The sequence below is a fragment of the Electrona antarctica genome, assembly GCF_951216825.1.
Source record: "Electrona antarctica genome assembly, chromosome: 8".
NCBI lineage: Eukaryota > Metazoa > Chordata > Actinopteri > Myctophiformes > Myctophidae > Electrona > Electrona antarctica.
In genome coordinates this window covers 40,820,685-40,846,762 of record NC_136789.1, presented here as the reverse complement: position 1 = coordinate 40,846,762, position 26,078 = coordinate 40,820,685, and positions in this window count along the sequence as shown.

Below are 26,078 nucleotides of genomic sequence, written 5' to 3'. Positions count from 1 at the left end.
ATGTGTGTGTCGAATTTGAATATGTTGGGGAGGGGATCCCTGGCACAAAAGATTTTTCAGATGGTGGTCTGTGCCCAAATACATATCATTTTGGAGGTCCTTGGCACACAACACAATACTGATTTAGAAGGCATTTGTAGGAGCGGCCTCATTAATGGGTTAAAGGACTTACAGTCAGCAGGATTTAACAAAAAAATCACACTTGTGTGAAGTGAGGGGCGCTCTTATCATCATACATCACATTCCGTGCTCGGCCAATCAAAACATCACACATGTCATTCCGGCCAATCACTTTTGGCGTCTTCACTTTTCTGCCCTCACTTTTATCCACAATAATACTTTGCTCAGTCAATCAAATCATCGTTATGGGGTGATCAGCCAATCAAATCATTGTGTTTGTGTTCACACAAACGGACAAAGCTGGGCACAGGAGGGGCTAGCGCCCCTCAAAAATAATTAATAATAACTGCTGAAATGGTGTCTTTAGGTCTCCCAAAGAAACGGAATAACACTGCTGCTCAAGTCCTTACCAATACCAATTAATGGATCATATCACTCCAGGTCTTACACCTTAGACTGTCTGACTCCCTACAGTATATGTCAAAATCATTAAATAAATCACATATATAATAATGCTATTCTGATGTACTATATCATGAACCATCCAGACATTTGTTATGATGTTGCTGTACAGCCACATATTGCTCCGACCAGAATTGGTTCGGAGTGCATCGTCTCCGCCCGAGAGAGAGCAGACTCTGGCAGAAGGGAGAGTGGTTCCACCAGGCTAAATCTGAGAACCCATCGTCAAAAAATAAAGGAAAAACATTTGATGAACCAACAATGATCTTCAACCACTGCCACTCCTGGACTGAGGCCTTCCTCTCAGGTTATGTCAGACAGGCCTGCGTTCTGAACGCAGACCCATCAGCCCCTCAATGTCAGGAGCCCCCTGCTTCACATTTGCTGGGAGACCCCATATTGTTAAATCTGCCATCGCAAGTTGTTTACATTGTAGGCTATTAGGCTACTGCCTACCGTCATTGTGCCGCATTATCATGGCCCTAATTAACTCTATGGTTAAAAACGAGAATGATACACAACATGAACTGACCATAGACAATATCCCCTTTACAGCTCTCTCTTTATTAACGAATATAATTCGCCACAATCGCCAGCCTATACACGTAGGACTGGACAGAAAGGCTGTTGCGCTGCGCTCCAACCAGCCAGCAGCGCGCATGATGCCCTCTCCACGGCGCGCACCGCAGCGCATGAACAACAACACCACCACCACCGTGGACCCATGACCCACGTATGAACTAGATAGTGTATAAGAAATGGCACGGCGGCCATCCTTGCAGGCAGTGACAGTAACAGAATGAGAATCATGTAACCTGTTATTTTGGGGGGGGCATCAACAATGACAACAGCCTGTTGTTGATGATGAATGTTACTATGAAACTTAAACAATTCATTAACTAGTACTCACCTAATGACGCAACCACGGTGGATATACAGTTTACAGTACCATGTTTAACGTAATTCCAAAGTGTTTAGCCTACATTGTTTAAGTCAAAGACGCATGTGGTTTTTATGAACTTTGGCTAAAAGCATGTTATTATTATTCCGCCACCATCACCACCAGCACTGTCATGGCAGCTGGAACACAACCGAAACAACTTCCTCTTCCTCTTCAAAATAAAAGCTACTTGTAACAATACTTTTATTTCTTAAGTGAACTTACAGGATGTAGTAGACGCAGGATGTATAGTATACTATACGCTAGCCCCTCTCGGGACCCTCCGTAAAGTTTCTGACATTTGGATGTTTACTTTACGTAGGGTCCCTCTGCATTTATTCCACGCGTTATGGTACACAGACGTACATACCCTCGGGAAAGGCCGTGCTGCAGCCTTTTGGTGGTGGTGAGATGTTTCAAAAGAAGCATAAATCGGCTATAGGAGACAACGGAAACGTCAGAGAATTTTCATTTGGAGCAGAAGCCGTTAAGGACTTTGTTTGACCGTTTTGGCTGCTCTGAAATTCTCTCTTCCTTCCTTCCTTGACTTCCTTATTGACTTTCCATTGTACCGCCTCCCGCACCGAGAGTGGCTAGCTGAGACAGAGCAGATCATAGGCAGGAACGTAGGGACGCGCAGCTAGCCAGTCCCGGTGCTGGAGGCGGTACAATGGGAAGTCAATAAGGAAGTCAAGGAAGGAAGGAAGAGAGAATTTCAGAGCAGCCAAAACGGTCAAACAAAGATTCAAAATACTTAACGGCTTCTGTGCCAAATGAAAATTATCTGACGTTTCCGTTGTCTCCTATAGTCGATATATGCTTCTTTTGAAACATCTCACCACCACCAAAAGGCCGCAGCACGACCTTTCCCGAATGGAATAAATGCAGAGGGACCCTACGTAAAGTAGGGCTAACTATTCGCTCCGCTTGGGGCTTGGGAAGATAAATCACACAGAAGGCAGGAGAAATAGCTATAGACTCCGCGGGCAGTCGGGGCTTTATTATTTTTAAATCTTGCCAACAAAATGAACAGGGACACATTATAGTAACGGGATTACTTTTTTGGAAACGTAACTATAGTAACTAACTCCTAAATTGCAAAACTAACTAGTTAGGTTATTCCGTTACCAATAAAAGTAGTCCGTTACATAACGTCGTTATTAATAGCGCCGTGACACCCAACACTGATTCCGAGACACATTTCTCCCATGGGAGGCAAGTAAAGTGAACCTTGACCTTGATGTCAAAGTGTAGCAAGACACTTATAACGTCCTAACTGCCCCCAATGAATGGTTTCCTCCGGCATTGAGTGTCAACGTGTGAATGGGTGAGTGTGAAATACATTGTAAAGTGCTTTGGAGAAAGGCACTAGATATACTAGACGCAGTCCATTAACAATATCAGGACTTTGAATGGGAAAAACCCCAGAAGTGGCAAACCATGAACATTTGCCTCTGCAACGGGAGACTGCATCTATCTACACTACAGTATATGATCTCAAACCAATGGCTCCATTTGGATTAAAAGAAATCGTCAGCAAACGTTTTCCCAGTGGTGTAAAGACACTAAGTACTGTACGTGAGTACAATTTTGAGGATTGTACTTTACTTGAGTATTTCCACATTGCGACGCATTGTGAGACATGTGGGACACTCTGCATAGTGAGCACATTATACTTTTGGTACTTTAAGTACATTTTTGATGCCAATACTTTGTACTTTTACTCAAGTAGGCTACATTTTGAATTCCAGACTGTTATACTTACGGAACAGTTCTACATTTTGAATTCCAGACTGTTATACTTACGGAACAGTTCTACATTTTGAATTCCAGACTGTTATACTTACGGAACAGTTCTACGTTGCCATATTGATGCTTTTACTGAAATAAATTGAGTACTTTCTTTTTCCCACCACTGCATTTGCCATAGGTGCTTTTATGAGATTTAGGGAAAAAAAGAAAAGACAAGCGTAATAATACTTGAGCTCTTAATCTTCAAAAACGGTTTCCACCACACACAAACATGCTTTGTCAAATGAACATCTTCACACACTCCTGCATGCATCCACCCCCTGACTTACATGTCCCTCTCATCAATACCAAACGTGCGCGCACGCATGCACACACAAATACAGACATCAGGCCATTCACTACCACACTGATTACATTACACCATATATGTACAGTATAATACAAAAAACAAATACACACTGCAGTGTACAGGCTTACACACACACACACACGCACACGCACACACACACACACACACACACACACACACCAGTCTTATGCTGACCATGCACTACCCCGTTACCTTCAGCCCACAGGGACCATGTCCACTCTCCACTGACCTCCCATACATCACCGTGGTGGTGGTCATTATCAGTGGAAGCACACACACTGGAAAAGCTCTACTGATATGTCAAAGAGAGAGAGAGTGTATGTGTGTGTGTGTGTGTGTGTGTGTGTGTGTGTGTGTGTGTGTGTGTGTGTGTGTGTGTGTGTGTGCGCCGCACAGTGTCTGCGCGCAGTGTCTGCCGTGTGTGTTTTCCTAATTTTATACACAGATTGTGTTGAATTGTTTTATCAATCAGTTTAGCAATTCAATTGCATACATATTTTTCAACCGCTTTGTCCATTTCAGTTATTGCATTTACATGATCATACGTCTGTTGCAAAAAATAGCTGATCTCGAAGCTCCTAATGGGTTGTATTGGGATCTTGGAGATTGGCTGAAAAAACTAATATAGAATTTTTTTTGAAACAGACATGTAAGTAAGCCTATTAATGGCATGGCTCAAATAGGGATGCCAGGTGGCAATTGCTTAATCACATTTCATTTTCACTTACCGTACATCATGTACACAATTTTCTTTTACAGCACAGTAAAGTAAATCAAAACCACAAATTGTTGTAAAATGGTGTCTAAAAAGACACATTCAAGATATGAGCAATCTCTCTCCACTCTCCACTTGAATCTCTTCCCCTTTCTCCTTTTCCTCCTCTCTGTTTATCTGTATTTCTCTCTTTCTCTCCCCCTATTTCCAACTCTCTCAGCCTTTCTGCACTCTAACAGCGCACACAGAGAGAGAGAGAGAGAGATCATCCCTCCACTGTGCTGCTGTATGATAGGTTGAATTAGGCCTTATGAATGTTATGGCAGTAGGAGAGAGCTGCAGGGCTGAGCTGAAGATTGCCCGATACATCATGAGCCCCATCGTAGGGTTGACCCATTAAGGAGCCTGCTATTAGACCTTATTCTGCTCCATGGTTTTGCAAGGGGGTTAAAGCATGTGTGCATGATCTATTCTTTTTTTATCCATTGCGTCTTGCTGACAGAGAAGAAGAATTACACTCGACTAGACCCAACTCACACGCTGATACGCTGAGACTCGACTAGACCCAACTCACACGCTGATACGCTGAGACGGGTTTGCGCTGCGGTTCATTTCATTTTTGTCAAATAACTTCAGCATGTATTTTAACCATTTAAGGAGATCTCTTGTAGATCTGCTATTTTCGCTTAGTTAAAAAGATTAGAGGAAAAAAAAAGATTTTATAAATACAATTTGGTAGTGTAATCTAATGTTCCTAACACACACAGTGTGTTTGTGCGGGTGTGTATGCAATTACACACAACGTGCACTATGTGCTACTGGCTTTGTCCCATAACCTCCCTCTTTTGTCTGACACATGTGATTGTGTGATTGTGCGTGCGTGTGTGTGTGTGCTTGCGCACTATGCGTGTGTGTGCACTATGCGTGTGTGTACGGTATGTGTGAGACAGATCATGTGTGTATGGAGATTATGAAGCAGGTGATTGACTCCACCCAGAGCTGCAGAGAAAAAAAGCAGCTATAGGCCATTCATCTCCGTCTCTCTCTCAAGAAGCAGTCTTGCAGCCAGGCTCAACGGATCTGGCGTCTCGCGCTCAAGCAGCAGTCTCGCAGCCAGGCTGAACGGATCTGGTGGCGGCGCGCGTACGTTGTCCCATATGGAAAACAGTGAGAAAGGCGCCTCGCGTTAAATGGTAGAATTGGAGTTGCAAGTCAAGAGGCAAATTGCGAGCGATAAATGTGGCGGTGGAGCAGAGTGGAGGGGAGCGAAAGTGCTCTGAGTGTGACAGGTGTGGGACCTGCAATATAAAGGTTCCTTATCCTATAGTTCCTGATGCCTGAGGGTGGGTAAGTTGGAAAGTGGAGGAGAAAAAAAAGCAGCAGCGATTCAGAGGGCAGGACGTGTGTGGCCGTAAGCCAAACCATCTAGAGTGTGTGTGTGTGTGTGTGTGTGTGTGTGTGTGTGTGTGTGTGTGTGTGTGTGTGTGTGTGTGTGTGTGTGTGTGTGTGTGTGTGTGTGTGCATGTATAGTATGTACTATGCGTGTACTGTATACATACAGTATGTGTCCCCTCAAAAGCTAATGTGTATGACGCCACAACAAATTGGAAAAATCTCTTATGCTGAACACTAGTATGCTGAACACTAGAACAATCACAAACAAAGACTTTGAAAATACTTTGAAAATACCAAAGTGTGACACCCACTCAAATCTATCATACAGTAGACTTTGAAAAGACTCTACTCTGACACCCTCTCAGATCTACCATACACTAGAATTGTTTGAAAAGACACCCGTCTTGAATCCGCCCCTCTATCGTCCTTGGGAAGGGCTGGTTATTTCAGCCTAGTCGGAAACCCAGAGCGGAGCCACATCAAGTATTTAAACACTTTTCATTCTCACCACACTTTAACACATAATCTGTTTTAGCACGGCATATGCAATTTAAAGCTCTAACAGTTTAGATAATGCAGCTTAGCATGGATTGCGTTTACCCAAAAAAAGGCTAAGTAAGGTCAAGACAAGTAAAAGTTAGCGGTACTCAACTTTTTGGACCCGGTTTCACTACTTTTCATTTCAATATCAAGGCAGGAAAGCAGAATTCATAATAACGCCATCAGGCATCAATGACTCATTTGATTTCTGTAGATTCCACCAAACTATGCATCTCCACCGCAGTACAAAGACAAGTTCTCTCGGTGACTCTGAATTTTGTTCCTTCATCTTTTTTTGTGACTCAGTCTTGTATCCCTCTCTCTCTGTGTGTCACATGGCCTCTTATGTACCCTCCATATAATTGCCACGTCTGTCTTGATATAATATACTGCAGAGATGCCAAGTGTATCTGGGGGATACAAGGAGGTCTGAGCCCTCTGAGAGCCTGTGAAGCAGCACACAACATGCTGCTTCCAACACAAACATGGCTAACGATTGATAGAGAGAGGGAGAGAACGAGAGGGAGAAAGAGAGAAAGTTTGTTTCAGACTTAGAGTGGGAATTGAAGGACTGAATGAAAAGAGAGAGAGAGAGAGAGAGCGAAGAGCTTTTTGTTTTCATTGTCTCTCCTTGGCTTTCAATAGCCTCTTGAGCCAGTTGGGACCTGTGGTTCGGTGTTCTTGCGGGGACGACTGTCAGGCGCTCGTCAGCACGGTACAAAGCCAACATGTGAGCCATTGAAATAGCGACAACCGTAACATGTGGCTGACGGCCTGTCCTTTGGATTCAATACGTTGGCCTGAAGCCTGTCCTGTGGATCTGACATGTTGACCTGAGGCCCCAATCATATAAGCAATCGTACCATGGCGTCGTGTGCAGCTAGAAGTTGTTCGCCTATCTGAAGTCAAAGAATGGAATTAAATACAGCATCTCCTTTTTGTTTTGTTTTATTATTTTGCTTTGTGTGCGCGCGCGCGCGTCTGGACATATGCTTTTGTGGTGTCATACTTTATGCATTAAAGTCTGCATTTACGAATCAATAGCTCAATTATGAAATGAGTGTGTGACAGGTCTTTAAGCAACTAGTCGAAAGCCACTAGTTGACCTCGTTGGTACTTGTTGACTAGTTGATAAGAAAATGCCTTTTTATTATTATTATTGTAGTCCTACAACACCTATATATTAGCTAGATTATAGTCACCAATGTAGTTTTCTTTTTAAAATTACAAATATTGTAATAATAAAACAGCCCACCGGGCCGCAATCAGCAGCAGCTTTTCCTCCTGTGTGTGACACGGACGGTCTGAGACTGGTGACTAGCCTGGTGACTCGCGTCACCTACGGACACAATATTAGCGTCCACCATGGCGGGTGCAGCGACATCGCCGATCTGTTCAAAACCATGGACAGCGGCGCAGTTTCTGAGAAAAGAGCGTGCAAAGGCCGCGGCTAATACAGAAGCTAATGGCAACAGAAAAGGTGTGGGCGGGGGCCTAGCAGCCATGTCTAGGCACCGGATCGATTCCAAAAATGAAACACATGGAATGTTATCAACCCATAATCATCACCATTAGGTTACTTATCAAGACCATGCAATGGAGCCAGTAGACTACTGGAGTCTACTGGCTGCGATTAGGAAACGCGGAAGTAAAATTATACTGCCGCCGAAGGGAATACATTGTGAAACTGCGCTATACAACAACTTTGCTTTATATTTACTTACGTGGCTGGTTAAGGTTAGAGTTATGGTTAGAGTCAGGTTAGATTCAGGGTTAATAATAGGGTTAGTAGTCAGACAACGTGCCACACGCGACGTCGGACAATGGATGACAACAACGACGTGTCAATAGGTCCAGGTACAGTAGGTCCAGTAGGCTTCATTGCATGGTCTTGATAAGTAACCTACTGATGATTATGGGTTGATAACATTGAAATCCACTAGATTATGCCACACATACTGTAGTTGGAACAAACATTCAGAGGACCTGAGACAACGGCAACTCTATTTTTAGATACAGACTAAAAACGTGTATGTTCTCTACTGCCTTAAAAAGCCTATACCAAAATGATCTGCACTGCATTTGCTGTGTGTGCTAGAAAGGAAACGCAGCGAAATAAGCAATGAGCATGTACCCAAACTGAACAGGTGAGCTTCAGAGATGTTTCTACCCGTCGAGGCTGAAAAGAGGTTCAAGCGTGGGTCCAAAACTCCAGCCCAAGAAAGCCTATGTGGTGTTTGGGCCTGGCCCGGCCCCACCCGACAAGGTTCTGCAATGTATTAGCCCGAGCCCTGCTTGAGGCCCGACACCAAATTAATTTAATTTCTCGCTGCCATGCGCTTTCTCTGATGCACGCAGCGCACAACTCTCTGGTGGGTGGTCACGGTCTGATACGTAGTTTGCAAACACAATGTTTGTATTCACAGGCAACTGGCGGGTGGATCAATTGGATCATGAGTCCTCATTTTCTCTCTCTCTCTCTGTCTCTCTCTCTCTCTCATTGATCTAAAAAAGAAATAAACAAGTTTATTTCCATCAGTTGCCCTTCATATAAATCATCTCAGTCACCTTGAGAATGCGTCCGTCTACAAAGCAAAATAACGTAAAAAAAATAATAATTAAGAATTGAAACAACATGGTACAAATAAATAGCTCCATTATGAAATGTTTATATCACAGCGTGTGAATCTGTCTCTGAGGCGCAGAGGAGAAGACTGTGGTCTTTGAACAGCAAGGAGAAGGGCTGGATAGACAACATGAAGGGACGTGAGAGAACAGAGAAACATTGGCGAAGGGAGCAGCAAAACAACTGAGACTAAAGTAACAAAGCTTTGAATTGTTCCTTATAACTTCCACTACATTTTGATCCCGGGGGTGTATTCTGCTGGGGCCCCAAACATTTTGCGGCCTGTGGTGTCACTCTCAGATTTGTTTGCAGCCCTTTTGTGAGCCTTTTAACGTTTTAGGCCAAAACAGACATTTTTCACAATTTGCTTCCTATCAAAGAGAGATTGTTTGTTGTGCTTGAAATGGACTTGAAAGCAGCTTCAAGCCTTGAGAAGTCTCAATTCACCCGGGATCAGTTTACTAAATGAGCATGATGTGCATAGCATGCTCAATGAGAAACCCTTTTTGCAGGCGGGCACCTATTAGGCTCCAATGAAGCCTGACTGCAGGTTCGAGTCCCGATCACGGCAGTCTTTGCTGGGTGTCAACCCCCGTCTCTCTTTCTCCATGTCCTGTCTACCTACTGTACTATCAATAAAGGTAAATGGTGCATTTATATAGCGCTTTTTTAATCCAAAGCGCTTTACATAGATCGTGCATGACTACATTCACACACACTTTCATACACCGATGGCAGGGGAAACCATGCAAGGCACCAACCTGCACATCAGGAGCAATTAGTGGTTCAGCGTCTTGCTCAAGGACACTTCGACACAAACTCTGGAGGAGCCCGGGATCTAACTAGGAACCTCACGGTTCCCATCCGGCTGCTCTACCAGCCACTCTACTCCCCTGATCCACTGCCGCCCCTAAAGGCATACTGTAACAAGCCCGGCTAACCACTGGTTGGCCTTACTGTAGCTCCACGCGTTGCTGCTCAACTCATATTTCATTGTCATATTACAGGTGTAAATAAAGTGGGTGAAATTTGTTTCTTTCTACAACCATTAGTGTTCAAGACTAGTGGAAAGAAATCAGGTATCAATATGGGCAGTGTGAAATACATACAGTACATAGGGTTAAAATATCAGTGGGATAAGGCAGTTAAAATTGAAGCAGATGTACTAACAGATACATAAGGAAAATATCTATAAAATAATTAGTTCTTCAATTCTAACCAATCACATACACTAATAGAGTAGAGCATGCCGTTTAAATGGGGAGGTTTTGCATTGCTCATTCATCGTTGATGCCCTTCTAGGAATTACTGCTCACTTTATGCAGCTACAGTACCACCTTTTATATATCGGAAGGCACCTATTTGGTAGGGCTGATCTAGCATGCTTTGTCAGAGTACTTAAAAGCACATCCATACTAAATAAATGTATTTCTCAAACATTTTAATTTGATTTAATTTCAGTTGTCCTGACCACAATTAAAACGGAATCTGTTGAGGCAGTGTTTCGTTATTATGCCACACAGAGCTGGAAGCAACTAACAGAGCATCGGAGACATGGACGTTTAGAGACTACCAAAATACTGATTAATAAACAACGCGTGTTTCGTTTTATGCTTAATCGTGTGTTCCGAGTTTCCGAAATTGTGGATGGAGTTCTGCGTTGTGGGCAGAAAGGAAACCCAGAAGAATAAGCACGTACGGTATCTAACACTGACCAGAGGTTTGTAGCTGTCAAGCCTGGGTGGAGGTTCATACTTGTCAAGGCTAGTAGTTTATGTGAAAGTGCAAGATCAAGGGTTTAGAGACATGACTGTCTGAGTGCACTTTTTAGTACGGAGGTTTGTTGTTATAGTGAATACTGCCGACAGAGGACCGTGCCTCTCGGCTGTGTGTGAGAGATACGATAAATGCCCTTTACGTCGGTTTGCTAAAAAGAAAACATTGATGAAAAATATTAAAAAGAGCTTCTGACAAAACCTCCCAACTCCATTGGATCCTCAAACTGTCTGTAAAAGCAACTAACTCCACCCCCTCTCCCCTGTGGCACACACACAGAGCAACACAGCTGCAGTGCAGACACCACCCAGTGTCTGTGTTTTCTAAGGTTTTCTAATGTCACAAGAAATGGGTTATATAGCATTTCTCCCTCTAGTTCTACTGAAACAGCAACTCCGTCTCCGTGAACCCCCTTTGCAGAAGTTATTGTAATATTTAAAGTCCTGCTTATTATTGTAGGCATAAGCAGTGTCATGAAGCATCAGGGCATTGATTCGTTCTCGCGTTGCGATGAATTGTGTGAGCTTTGGAGATCCATTGTCAATTGTTCTCATTAATTACATAAAATGACGGAGAAAAACTCTTAACTCCACTTGAGCTGGATTCGGGTAAAGCGGTGATAATATAATGGCACATGCAAGTGTCTGACAATATACAAAGTTACAATACCAACTCGGAGTAAGGTGGTTTCTGCCCGACAGCACAGATCCTTGTGTAAGCACAGTGCATGCATGATATTCTATCTGTGTGTATGCACAGTGCACACATGATATTCTATCTGTGTGTATGCACAGTGCACGCAGTGACACATGATATTCTATCTGTGTGTATGCACAGTGCACGCATGATATTCTATCTGTGTGTATGCACAGTGCACGCAGTAGAGCTGCCAACGAATATTCCATATTCGAACGAATTTTCGAATCAAAAAAATAAATGAATAACTGAATATATAAAATTAAGATTCGAATTAAAAAAAATAAAAATGCTGTGCAAGTTTTCGCGAGACGGTTCCGTGGGTAAGCGTTGTGAGCTTGTAGATTAGTTATATTTGCCACGCGACACGCCGACACCGGCATACATTGAAGAATAAATCAGCTGCCTCGCACTCTTCCTAAACGCAGACTACGCAGGCTGCGTAGTTCCGATTCACAAAAGGCCCCCGCCCGCCCTGCGCAAAGTCGGCAAAGAGCGCACTACGTTATTTGCGTACGGACGGTGCGCAAATAACGGTGAGCACAGGGCGGGCGGGGCCTTTTACGTTATTTGCGCAGTGAGTGTACGCTGCTCAGAAGGGTGAAATCTTCCGTCAACAGCGTACCTAGTGATCAGAATCAGAGACAGGCCTGGCCTACACCGAAACTTATTTTGCTGTGTTGTGTTGTGTTGTGTTGTGTTGTGTTGTGTTGTGTTGTGTTGTGTTGTGTTGTGTTGTGTTGTGTTGTGTTGTGTCGGACGGACGGGAGAGTATATTTTTAGACAACAACACACAGATCTATCACTCATCAATCTTCAATCATGAAGCGACTTTATCCTTCAGGAAATTATAAAAAGATAAATAAAATGCGTAAGGATGAACTGCGGCGCCGGTCCGGCAGCAGCAGCAATGCCGTGTTCTGTTCTGTGAATTAATACTGCCTCCGTGCCGTGCAGTTTTATGGGAGAAGGGAGAATGCATGCGTTGTGTTCCAACTCGGTTTTCAGCAGCGCCAATGCGCGGAGAGAGAGAGTTGCGCCAGCAATGCGATCTTAAATGTTATGTCTCAGGTTGTATTGGTGTAAATATAATTATAAAAAAATCCGAATGGCCCCGAATCGGAATCGAAATCCGAATGGGTCGAATTGCTCGAATCCACGTGGGTTTTTAAAACGAATATCCGAATGTAATTTTTGGATAATTCCGGCAGCACTAGCACGCAGTGACGCATGATATTCTATCTGTGTGTATGCACATTGCACGCATGATATTCTATCTGTGTGTATGCACAGTGCACGGCACCCACGCATGGAATGACGCAAAATAAAATCTCAAGACTGAAAATGTAATGATGGTGTTTAGTTAGGTATGATCATTCTAAACCTATTGCTGCTTTTCCACATAACAGCCGAACCAGCTGAAGCAATTACAGATTTGAGGCATTAACCTCTTTGCTTTAATGACATTTCTGAGACCATTCATGTTCATGGAAGATGCTTCTAAACTTGTATTCTATTCCTAGTTTCATCACTTCAAACACTCTTTCATCTTAAAATAACTAATGACCGAAAATGGCAGATCTACAAGCTCACATCATGTCGCGATGCGACGTTTATGCTTGTAGATCTGCTATTTTAAGTACGCAGCATGCTTTTACATAAGACTGGCTTCATAAGACTGGCTTCTATGACTGAAATCAGTAGTGGCGACTGAGAACTTTAATCCACGAACATGACAAATCAAAGCCGCCCCACGCCACGCTGCCCAGATTGACTTGTCCAGACGTTTCATCTGCTGGACAAAGTACAACGACTGCACGTCCCACTGCGCCCCCCTGTTGGGCCTTTGTTTAATCCAACGTGACATTTTAGAAAACACGGATTTGGGTGAAAAGCTTGGATTATTCTCATTCCCCGGTAGCCTTGTTTTCCCTTTCTCTGGCTGATCTGCTCGCATTGTTGTAGCCAAAATAAATACAACAAATAACGCCGCCGACGCTCCTCGCTCGGGGAGAGAGCATTAACATTTATATGGGAACGTGGGACACGCGCTGAGGCCAACGATAAATGAGGTATTCTTCTTAACTCCGTTTTGAAATGAAACAATGGCGACGGGATGCGACTCGTACTAAAACATCGTCAGTGCCCCCACCCCCCCTCCCTCCCTCCCTCCCTCCCTTAAGGGCTATATACATCAAGACAATTGCCTTTATTAGCACCGGCTGTTAGAATTCATTGTCGGCTATTTGGTATGTATGACTAGGGGCTTGTTGCGGGAAATGGTGTGTGTGTGTGTGTGTGTGTGTGTGTGTGTGTGTGTGTGTGTGTGTGTGACTGTGTGTGTGTGACTGTGCGTGCGTGTGTGTCGGGGGGGCATGGCTTGTTGATGGCGATTTGCGGGGAGGGGGGGGGGGGGGGGTTCACAATATGTCAAGCCTGCTTAAGGCGGCTCAAAGCCTGATAGCAGCCGCAATCTCAAAGTCACATGCATGACAAATACAAGGAAGTGTGACCGTGAGGGGAAATAAACAGGGGTCCCAGCGCTGAGGCCCGTCATAAATCACAGGAATAAATCCATCGCTCGACCACTAGGGAGCACTAATAATCCAATCCCAGGCCAGCATGTTCTGTCTGCTCCCCTCCCTGCATCTCTCTCTCTCTCTCTCTCTCTCTCTCTCTCTCTCTCTCTCTCTCTCTCTCTCTCTCTCTCTCTCTCTCTCTCTCTCTCTCTCTCTCTCTCTCTCTCTCTCTCTCTCTCTCCCTGTATTCTTTCTTTCATCATCTCTCCCTCTCACTCACACAAACACTGGCTGGTCTGTAATGATTAGTCAAAGCTGGGGTAGTTAGCAGTATGTTTGAACAATTGTACCCTGAGAGGCTGGATATTTAATGGCCTGCCTGCCTGCCTGCCTGCCTGTGTGCGTGCGTGCGTGCGTGCGTGCCTTCCGTGCTGCTAGACAGCGCCTACGTTCTTCCCATCGTGAGGATCAATGCGCGCACCTCCCATAAGGATCCAATCATTGTCGTTTCTTTGTTGTTGTTTTAGTCCAAACCTTTGTTACCGCTTGTTGGCACATGTCGGCTGCTTGCTCGAAAAAGTTTTTGCTCCTCCTCTCGTTGTATTGGGCTGTGTGGGCGGAAATAGAATGGCGCCTATAGGGATATATAGCTGGCTGGCTGCGGTCATTTCAAATGAACAGCAGGGGGCGCTGAAAGTGTTAATACTTTTCATTAGTTCCATATTTTTTTAACCAACACAGACTGGGAGGCACAAGGTGAATCTGAAGCAGCATCTAGTCAGTGCGTGCGTGCGTGCGTGCGTGCGTGCGTGCGTGTATTGGTATGAGCGAACGCCTCCACCTCTGTCCGCATGCCACAGATAAAGCTATAAGGAAAAGGCTTCTACAAGACTGAACGCTCCATTAAGGTAAATGCATCGCCTTGTTTACCATGAAAGCAGATCTCGTCTTACTGAGCCTCTTCGCCCCAATCTCACAACGTCTACCCCACGCCCCCTGAAGTCCAGCCCTCAAAAGCTCACTGCCCCACATCCCACACACCCACTTGACTGTTATCTTGTTTGTTTTGTTGCTTATTCTCATGCTCAGATATCATCTCCTTCTTCTTCTCTTCCCTTACAACCTTTCCCCTTTTCTTCTCCTCCCCTCGCCGCCTTGTATGCTTCTCTGCCCATAAGCTACCACACACCAATAATGATGCTGATCAACTCACACTGTTGTCAGTGCCTTCCACTGTTCCACTTTGTTTTTTAATCTGTCCAATGAAAATGGACTTTACTGCATTTTCAAGTACACATTTTCAGAATCAGCTTTAGAAGACAGAAGATAGAGGTAGAGTAGAGGAGAAAGGGGGGGGGGGGGGGGGAGGATATATTTGAGTCAAGATTAGCTTATTTTATATTGTAGAATTTTGTTTTTATATTATAATCAATCATAAAGATTAGTTCAATGAACTGTTGCTCCCCTAAAACACATGTTGATGCATGCTGTACGATAGAGATATACACTCTGCAGCAGACATCATACTAGGGGTGGGATCATGATTCACTTACCTCCCCATTGAGAACATAGAGATATACACTCTGCAGCAGACATCATACTAGGGGTGGGATCATGATTCACTTACCTCCCCATTGCTGTACGATAGAGATATACACTCTGCAGCAGACATCATACTAGGGGTATGCTAGGGGTATGCCGATTCCATTTATATTGTGATTCTTAATTACTGTATATTGCGATTCTGCGATTCAACTTGTTGCGATTCGATATTACGTTTCTTTTTATACTACTGCAACATTTTAAAACAAATATAAACAGTATAAACCGTGAAAAGTTGAATCATACACTTCAATGCAGCCAGATAACGTTATCTGAGATACAGTAACGTCAGTCAGTCGTTCCGACTAAGACAAAATAAATACAAAATGCCACGATAGAAATCGTGCCATCAAAAATCATGATACTGCAGTGAATCGATTTTTTTTTTTTGCCCGCCCCTAGATCATACCATTAGATACGGAATTACAGCATGGTTTGGCATTGCAACAGTGCAACTGAAAAGCAGGCCTTTTCCAGCATACACAAACAGCTGTGTGAAGGTTAACGGGGGTAGAAAGAATGAGTCCATCCATACAATGCCTGCACGAGCAGGTCAGTGCAAATCATTCCGCCTGAAGCCATCATTTGTTCTAGCATCCTTCAAGGCTGCTCAACTCTAATGCTAAATCTTCATTCAACAGAGCAGATGTACACATAAATACACTAGCACTCCACTTCTCGGGTCTGTGCACTGGCTCCCTTGCGTGTCGAATAATTGATTTAAAAATACTACTAAAGCACTGAGTGTGGTTGACGGCCAACGCATGTACAGTACATTTGTGATCTTGTGCTACTGCTGTACATCACGAAGCCTCCAGATTTCTCAGGTCATCTGGGACAGGTCTGCTTTCTGAACCCAGAGTCACAACTAAATGTGGAGAAGTAGCTTGTATGCAACGCATACTGTAGTCTGGAACAAACTCCCAGAAACCATGCAGCTCTGCTTCAACTCTCATCTCTTTTAAATCGAAGCCGAAGATGTTTCCATTTTGCTGCTGCCTGTTATTGAGGTTTTGAGATATACAGTATAATATAGCAGGATCTACTTTGGAAACTGTAATAACTGGTAACTGTGCGAAGAAGAGTAACTAATTAATAACTCAATAAACAAACATTCATAAACATTACAGGGTTCACCAAGCAGGTATACTCGGATGGCACCATCCGCAGAGCAACAAAACCTCATCCATCCTCTCTTGATAACCCCCTCACTGTCCTCCCTACCTTGACCCCAGACCTCCCATGGCGTGCGGCAGTGATCCACCCTCCCTATCTGATCTCTTTCCCCACATCAGGGTTTGGTTTTCAGCGGCTGCTGCTCCTCCACAGATTACTGGGTTTAACTCTGGGGCAGGAGAAGAGGAGAAATCCCCAGATAAGCTATCAGACCTCGGCATCACACAGGGAGAGGAGATGTATAGGCTACACAAGCAGAGTGAGTGAGAGACGTACACAGACTGACACCATGCGCAAGTTGTATAGACACATGGACATGCACGCGCGCGCGCGCACACACACACACACACACACACACACACACACACACACACACACACACACACACACACACACACACACACACACACACACACACACACACACACACACACACACACACACACACACACACACACACACACACACACACACACACACACACTTGAAATCATTGTCACTTGATATTGAATGACAGATACCAAACACATGTGACGGTGTCAACTTGTCGTTCTTTTCTTTTTTGTGTGTTTTGCATTAGTATTCAGATTTTGCATTGTTTTCCTTGGTTATTAACTTATTATTTCCATTGATTGTATGATCTCTGTCTGTGTGCGACTAATTGGTTTGCCTCAAGGACAATGATGCCGGCACGCAGAACAGCTGTGTGTGATCAGAGTTTCTCCCTATAAATGAGAACTGACAGACACTCACAGAGAGGAACTGAGAGAGACAACAGATGCATCTACAGAGAGAGAGCGCCAGTGTGTGCATGTGTCAGTGTGTAGCCCATCAGGGAGGTTGAGCCGTAAGCAGGAGAACCACAACGAGGGTGGACACGTCGTAAGCTGAACCAACCATAGAGTTATAAAGGATAGAGGGAGGACCGGAGCGACAGCCCCGCCCCCTACTATTAATTTCGATGGACGTTGCTCAGTGGCGTTTTGAAGCATCCGGAAGAGCGGCCTACTTCCGCATTTTTCCTATTTGGTCACCAAAATGTGGTGTCCAAAATGCGGAAGTGCTCAATGTTAAACCCGAGCTACGCAGGGTTTCCTCGTCATAAATGCAGGGGCCCGCCTGCATTCTCATCTCTGACCAGTGGGGCTCAGCGCTTCAACGCTGGAGAGCCTGCCCGGGGGCTTGGAACCAACCCAGGAGCAGAGGAGAAACCCGGGACGAGCCATGGGGTGTCGAGTGAGGGGAAACCAGATCAGTGCGACAGAACGCTGCGTGTTGAATCAACGCGGCGGTGGGGAGATTCCCCGCATCGTGTAGGAGCACCGTTTTAGCAGCGTTCTGTCTTTACAGCCGTCCTGTACAACTGCACTGCTGTAGACCAGTGGTTCCCAAACTTTTCCATGTCAAGGACCCCCAAATTGACCCTCATCAGCCCGCGGGACCCTCCATAAAAAGAGAAGATATGACGGCTCTAGCAGTGATTCTCAACCCGTTTCATTTCAAGGACCCCGGGTTTGACCTGCATTAGGCTACGGACCCCCATTTAATGGAATTTCAATCTCTGGGACCCCCAATTTATATTGTAAAAAAAAAAGTTAGTTTAACTCAGAGAGTAATACATCTCGGAGTAGTACTCTCTCAGAGTTACAGTCCCATAAGGCTCCATTTGGTTACAAACTATAATTTAGCAGGGGACCCCCTGGAACTCCCTCAAGGACCCCTGGGGGTCCCCGGACCACACTTTGGGAACCCCTGCTGTAGACTTGCGTGTAGCAGGAATACTGGCACTCAGCTTGTGTGATTGCAGATCTGTGACGTGGGACGAGTTGCCATGGACTGGATTGCAGCGTTGCTTCCTCTACTGCATTGGCTATCTCGTTAGAACTGCTATTCTTGATAATTTGCACACTTGATTGTGGACAGCTTCATATTGGACAGTTTTTAAGATTATATTGATTTGACCATTAACGTGATTTTGTAGTTAGGATTATTTGTGGTTGTTGGTTTATTAAACTAATAGCATAGATTTTAGAATGGTATTTTAGCATTGCATTTTGTTTTGGCGTTTAGAAGCCTCTTGTATTAGCTTTTCTATATTATTTTGTAATAAATATATATTCGTATGATGTTGTAGCGTCAGTCTCTCTCCTGGGTTTTCATTCGGCGCCACAACGCCGAAGTTGAAGCTTTCAACTTCAGCTATCCAGTGCCCAAAGTTGAAGGGCGCTTCAACCCTGGGTACTGGGTAGCTGAAGTTGAAGCTCTGCCCTTCAACTTTGGGCACTTACATGGGCAATTACATGTAGGCTGACCCAAAGTTGAAACAGTTGCCAGGGGGACATCTTTGGGTCTGGGGTCCTCATCGTTGGATATGTTGTTCCCACAACCAAGAAGAGTATTTTACCCTTTACTGGAGGTCCTAGGCCATAAAATGAGGAAGCGTTGACCTTTACTGAATTGCTTCAGTTTCAGGTCATTTGACCACCTAACTTCGGATTTGGGCACCGTAACATGTGGTCTTTAAGTGGTGGGCCTGGGGTCATCTTAGTGGCTAGGAGGTCCAGTGAAAGGCCTACATACTCTCCCAAGATGGAGGAACAACATTTTACAATCTGGGAACCCATGGCTACAGGGCGACTGGTTCAATCCCACCCTAAATCTAGGCCCAAAACGTGACACCTCAAAGTGGGGTACATACATCCACTGGTCAATCCAAGGGCCTACCACTCCACTCTCTTGATAAGATGAACCTACATAGGTTTGAATGGGGTTTCTAGGTGTAAGTATGTAGGACTAGTAGCATACCAAAGTTTGTGCTATTGCCATTGAGAATGCATTGGGCGTTTAAGTTAAATAACTACAAATCATTTCAAAGTAAAAAGTTCCAGCATGTGTCTCAACAGTAAGCTGAATTATAAAAAGTGTGAATGGAGTTTCTAGGTGAAAGTGCTTTTTTGACGTGCCAATATCTGCCATTGAGCCCCATTGTGAATTTCTCAAATTTGAAAGCACTATATTTCTAAAACTATGAAACATTTCAAAGATTTATTTTCAGGCAAACATGTCCACCATAAGATGAACCTAAATAGGTTTGAATGAGGTTTCAAGGTGTAATTATGTAGGACTAGTAGCATGCCAAAGTTTGTGCTATTTCCATTAAGAATGCATTGGGCGTTTAAATTAAATACGGGGGGGGGGGGGGGGACATATATTGACAGCAGAAACTGTCTGTCATAATTTCTCCCCCCTCCCTATTCCAAAGCCCCCCCAGGTACATTATATATTTAAACTATTTTCAGCAATGGTACACTTATTTTTTCAGTGGGTAGATCTGGTTAAGCTGGTCATTTTGAAAGTAGATCTCATGTCATAAATGTGTGGGCACCCCTGATGTAGGACTAGTAGCATGCCAAAGTTTGTGCTATTGCCATTGAGAATGCATTGGGCGTTTAAGTTAAATAACTCAGAAACTACAAATCATTTAAAAGTAAAAAGTTCCAGCATGTGTCTCCACAGTAAGCTGAATTATAAAATGTTTGAATAGAGTTTCTAGGTGAAAGTCATTTTTTGACGTGCCATAGAGCTGCCATTGAGCCCCATTATACATTTCTCAAATTTTAAAGCACTATATTTCTAAAACTATGAAACATTTCAAAGATTTCTTTTCAGACAAACATGTCCACCGTAAGATGAACCTAAATAGGTTTGAATGGGGTTTCTAGGTGTAAGTATGTAGGACTAGTAGCATGCCAAAGTTTGTGCTATTGCCATTGAGAATGCATTGGGCGTTTAAGTTAAATAACTCCGAAACTACAAATAATTTCAAACTAAAAAGTTCAAAGCATGTGTCTCCACAGTAAGCTGAATTATAAAATGTGTGAGTGGAGTTTCTAGGTGAAAGTGCTTTTTTGACGTGCCAATATCTGCCATTGAGCCCCATTATAAATTTCTCAAATTTGAAAGCACTATATATTTCTAAAACTTTGGGCACTTTTACATGTAGGCTGACCCAAAGTTGAAACAGTTGCCAGGGGGACATCTTTGGGCCTGGGGTCCTCATCATTGGATATGTGGTTCCCACAACCAAGAAGAGTATTTTACCCTTTACTGGAGGTCCTAGGCCTTAAAATGACCCCATGAGGAAGCGTTGACCTTTACTGAATTGCTTCAGTTTCAGGTCATTTGACCACCTAACTTCAGATTTGGGCACCCTAACATGTGGTCTTTAACTCTTTGAGAGTTTCAAGGATTTCTATATAGTTTGTAGACTCCTCTATGGCAGAATGGCGTTTTTGAATGATTTATTGAAAATTCCTTCAGAGAAAGCTTGACTTGTCTGCTTCCAGGAAAAAAATTAACTGAGTTGATAAAATGTTTAGTTTTTGTGTTGGAAGCCATTTAAAAGAGCCTGCATTTACACTGGGTAGTGTTTCTAGGACAACAAAAAAAGTTATGCCCGGTTGAAGTTTTATTTTCTAAATAACTTTTTTTCTGCTGGGCGTACATAGCCATGCAATATCTAATTTTAAAGGGTGAGTTGTCTAGTTCAATTAAAATACAATAAAAAGTTTCTCACATGTACCACTGTAGATATTTTGCCATCTATAAATAGCATGGTCAGTCATGATCAATCTGACCTATCCAGCTAAAAGTCGCCATAGCTCTGAATTGGAACATCATATAAACTCAATTCTTTTTTGGGGTAAAATTAGACATTCTAACGCACATTTTGATATATACCATGTTTACATAGTCTTACCAGTACCTTGTCTATTCATGCATGTATCTCAAAAACCTGTTATGAAGAAACACAGTTTTGATAAAAAACACATCCAAGGACATTGTTTTGATATGACTTGGTGCCCATGATATGTATCAAAATATAGACTTGAATGTATACTGTATTATAAAAAAGAAATTGAGTTATTACCATCTACCGTTACAGAGTAAATCACAGTTGAAACTTGCTTAGTCATATACAATAAACCTCACAATAGTGAACAAAATAGTCATGACAGGTCTAACTCATTGTAAAAGCGTCTTTTATTTTTTACGACTACTAACATAATAAAATGATAAATATTACAGAAAATAAATAGGCCTACATACAAAACAGTTACTCCTCCCCTAGCTCTGATCCATAGCTCTAAATGTGCATCCAAATGTCCCCAAACCCAGTCCTTGACGGTGTGTGTGTGTGAGTTAACCTGACTCCGCCAGATGGGGCAGCAGAGAGTACACTGTGTTCACCCCTCCTGCTCCCATCTGGGAACTCTCAGGCAGACTTGATGCCCGGCCACAAAACGGCCTGGCCAATCAGCAGCAGCTTCTAGCAACTTCTAGCATTGGCCAGGGCGTTTTGTGGCCGGGCATCAAGTCTGCCTGAGAGTTCCCAGATGGGAGCAGGAGGGGGGAACCCAGTGTACTCTCTGCTGCCCCATCTGGCGGAGTCAGGTTATGTGTGAGTAGGCTAAATAAAAAAAACACCCAAAAACTGCCCCCCCTGAAATGAATGAATGAATGAATCCGGTTCAGTGTCGGAGAACGCCATCGCAGTCTTGACTCTTCATCCTCCTCCTCATCTGATGCCAGTTCTAAATATATAAAAAGAAATAAACATTTTAGCTGTAGTCAGTGCACGCTACTATTACATGGCGTTTTACCCGGCTGCTGGCGATCAAATGATTTTATTGTGCAGTGTCTTTGTGGGCCGAGTCGTGGCATGACAAATACAAATAGATGCTTGTATAAGTAGTATCACGATAAAATAATATGGCGACGTTAGAATGAAACACCAATGAGTGATCGCTGGTAATGTAGCTAGCTGCCCAGGGTATATATCCAGCACCATTGCGTCGCAATCATCCAGCAACATTGGTACTGGCTATTGCCCGGGCTTGTGGCCCGGTCAATAGCCAGTACCATTTGTGCAGGGTTTGTTAGCAACTACTACTAGCCAACAGCCAGTGGAATGTGGTGACGCGATGGTGCTGGATATACGCTGGGCAGCTACATTACCCGCGATCACTCATTGGTGGTGTCATTCTAACGTCGCCATATTATTTTATCGTGATACTAATTATACAAACATCTATTTGTATGCATTTGTATGCCACGATGCCACGATTCGGCCCACAAAGACACAGTACAATACATTAATTTGATCAGATGTTTTTGTTAGCTACGTCGATTACCTATAGTACCGACCCTTGTTATATATTCTCCGACTATGCCTGTCACGATGACTAAACCAGTTAGATCTATCCATATATGGTTCTACCACATCTATCTGATATCAGCACTAGGTCGGCTCGGGCCAAATATAGGGATCGTCTTACTAGACATGTCATATTAGGGCATTTTCGAATACAATAAAATTACCTTTTAGCGAAGGCATCAGCCTTGGTGGTAACTCCGGTGGGGAGAAGAAAAGACATTGCACACGTGTAATCCGCGAGGGTGGATGTTGCAGCCCGGCCAACGGTCTGGGACTGGAGAATGCCACTGGACACGGATGGATCATTTTTCAGATTGTTTTTTTTGCGGCGACTGCAAACCTGGCTGAAAAACTCTTCCTCCAGTGCCCACCTCGGAGGAGTCAACCAACCCCCCTGTTCACTGGGAGCTGGGCGTCAGTTTCCAATAGGAAAGCGTACACGTGTGTCACGTGACACAGGTTTTCTGGGTAATGGAGTTGAAATATAAGCTCAGGAATTTAAACAGCGCTCCGGAGCACTTTAATATGTTTAGATTAATAAAAAAGGAGAAAGACGCCAATTGGCGTCATTGTTCTCGTACGGAATGCTGATGATGACGCCAATTGGCGTCTTTCACCTTCTAAGGGTTAACACATTGAGAGCCCACGCAAAACTGCCCAAAATCACTTTCACCTAGAAAATCCATTCACATTTTTTATAATTCAGCTGACTGTGGAGACACATGCTGGAACTTTTTACTTTGAAATGTTTTATAGTTTCTGACTTATTTAATTTAAACGCCAAATGCATTCTCAATGGCGAAAACACAAACTAAATAAATAAATAAGACGTCCACAGACGTCTTGGGCTATGCACGTGCGGTAATACCCAGGACGTCCACAGACGTTTTGGGCACAAAATGTGTTAAGTGGTGGGCCTGGGGTCATCTTAGTGGCTAGGAGGTCCAGTGAAAGGCCTACATACTCTCCCAAGATGGAGGAACAACATTTTACAAAGGGAACCCTAGGCCTTTGTATGGCTACAGGGCGACTGGTTCAATCCTACCCTAAATCTAGGCCTAAGACGTGACACCTCAAAGTGGGGTACATACATCCACTGGTCAATCCAAGGGCCTACCACTCCACTCTTGATATGTTCTTTCCCAACTCTTGGGGAGTATGTAGGCCTTTCATGCCAAGAGCAAAGGACCCCCAATATTTTTTCAATCTACAAAAATAATCCCAAAATCGCTTATAAACTGATTTGGCAACACTGGCCAGAAACGACCAGTGTTGCTTCTTTTTGGCTTGTTTTGTATAGACCTAGGTTGCTTGTTTCTGCCATAGAGTTATACTGGCAACACTTCTGGCTTCTAGCTGGATATGAACGTGCTGCTCGTCGTCGCTTCTCTGTGTGTGTCAGTCCCAGCTCCGTGACTGGGAGATGGGACTGTGGATAGAACTTTCTGTTACAGTTAAATCCATATAAAAGTAGGCCTACCACACAACTGAAAAGTAGCGCTACTGTGGCCGCAAGTTAGAAACTTGTGTGGCTATAACGAGGCACAGCTGTTTACAATGCGATGCATGTGCTTTGCACAGGTTTCTCAAGCGCTTTTTTGGACTGGAACGTATGACACGAGCAAAACTTTTGTGAAATGTAAATGGAAGGCAGTTACTAGATATTACTCCACCACTGCAGTAAACATCCTAACAAGGGGTCTGGGAAGGGAGTGCATTGCAAGGGGGGCTTTGATGACGTTTAACAGAGGCACGTTTGTCAACACTGCGTCCCCCAGATGTCATGGTGCTGCTGTATGTGGTGGTGCAGCAGCAGCCTCTCTAGAGAGAAAAAAACACCACTAGCCCACATTAAACTAAAGACGTTTTGGCCATTATCTCTGGAACGGGAGGTCCAATCTGCTCAGTTTAAAGTTTGTTGGATACGTGACAATCAGGACCGATCCGATAGAGGCATTATCGGCCGATCGTGATCGGACGCCGATCGATCGGAGCATCTCTAGCTAGGAGGTCCAGTAAAAGACCTAAATACTCTCCAAGAGTCGGGGAAGAACATATCAAGAGAGTGGGGTGGGAGGCCCTCTTATTGACCCAGGACCGTTGATGCGATGTACCCCATATTGAGGGCTCAAATCTTAGGCCTAGATTTTGGGTGAAATTGAACCAGTCACCCTGCAGGCATACAAAGGCCTAGGGTTCCCAGATTGCAATATGTCGTTCCTCCATCTTGGGAGAGTATGTAGGCCTTTCCCTGGACCTTCTAGCCCCTAGGATGACCCCAGACCCACCACTTAAAAACCACATGTTAGGGTGCCCAACGTTGAAGGAAGGTGGTCAAATTAACTGAAACTGAGGCAGAGTGCCCAAAGTTGAAAGAAGATGGTCAAATGAACTGAAGTTTAAGAATGAATGAATTAGAATCAAGGACTGACATTATTATATGCCCCGCAGACAAAGGGGGCGCTGTGGTAGTAATGAGCTTAGACAAATATGATGTGGGCATTAAGTCCCAACTGAGTAACTCAGACCACTATGCCCCCCTACCCTCCAACCCTATTACTGATATTAAAACAAAAAATGATTCCTTCATTGATGTGTCTCATAAAAGGGGATTGATAACTGATAAAGAGAAATATTTTCTTACTAGAGATCACCCCATCAGCCCTGTATTCTATGGTGTGCCTAAAGTACATACATCCACCATAGACCCACCACTTCGGCCCATTGTGTCCTCTATAGGTAGTATAACAGAACCCCTATCCCAATATGTAGACTTCTTCCTGAGGAACCATGTCCAATCCTTGCCGTCATATCTTGGTGATACCACAGACATTCTGAACATCATAGCCAACCTTAAATGTAACAATGATGCTATATTAGCCACTTTGGATGTTCAGAGCCTCTATACCTGCATTCCACATCACACTGGTCTCACTGCCATTACACACTTCCTGGGGAAACGCCCCAGTAATGTTTTGCCCCCCTCCATGTTCCTTGTGGATTTAGCAGAAATTATTGTATCCAACAATTATTTCAAATATGCTGGTAAATTTTATCTCCAGTCTCAGGGCACTGCTATGGGCAGTGCTTTTGCCCCCTCCTACGCATGCCTCACCATGGGCTTCTGGGAGGAAACATATATCCATAATCCCCAGAATAACATCTTTCATTC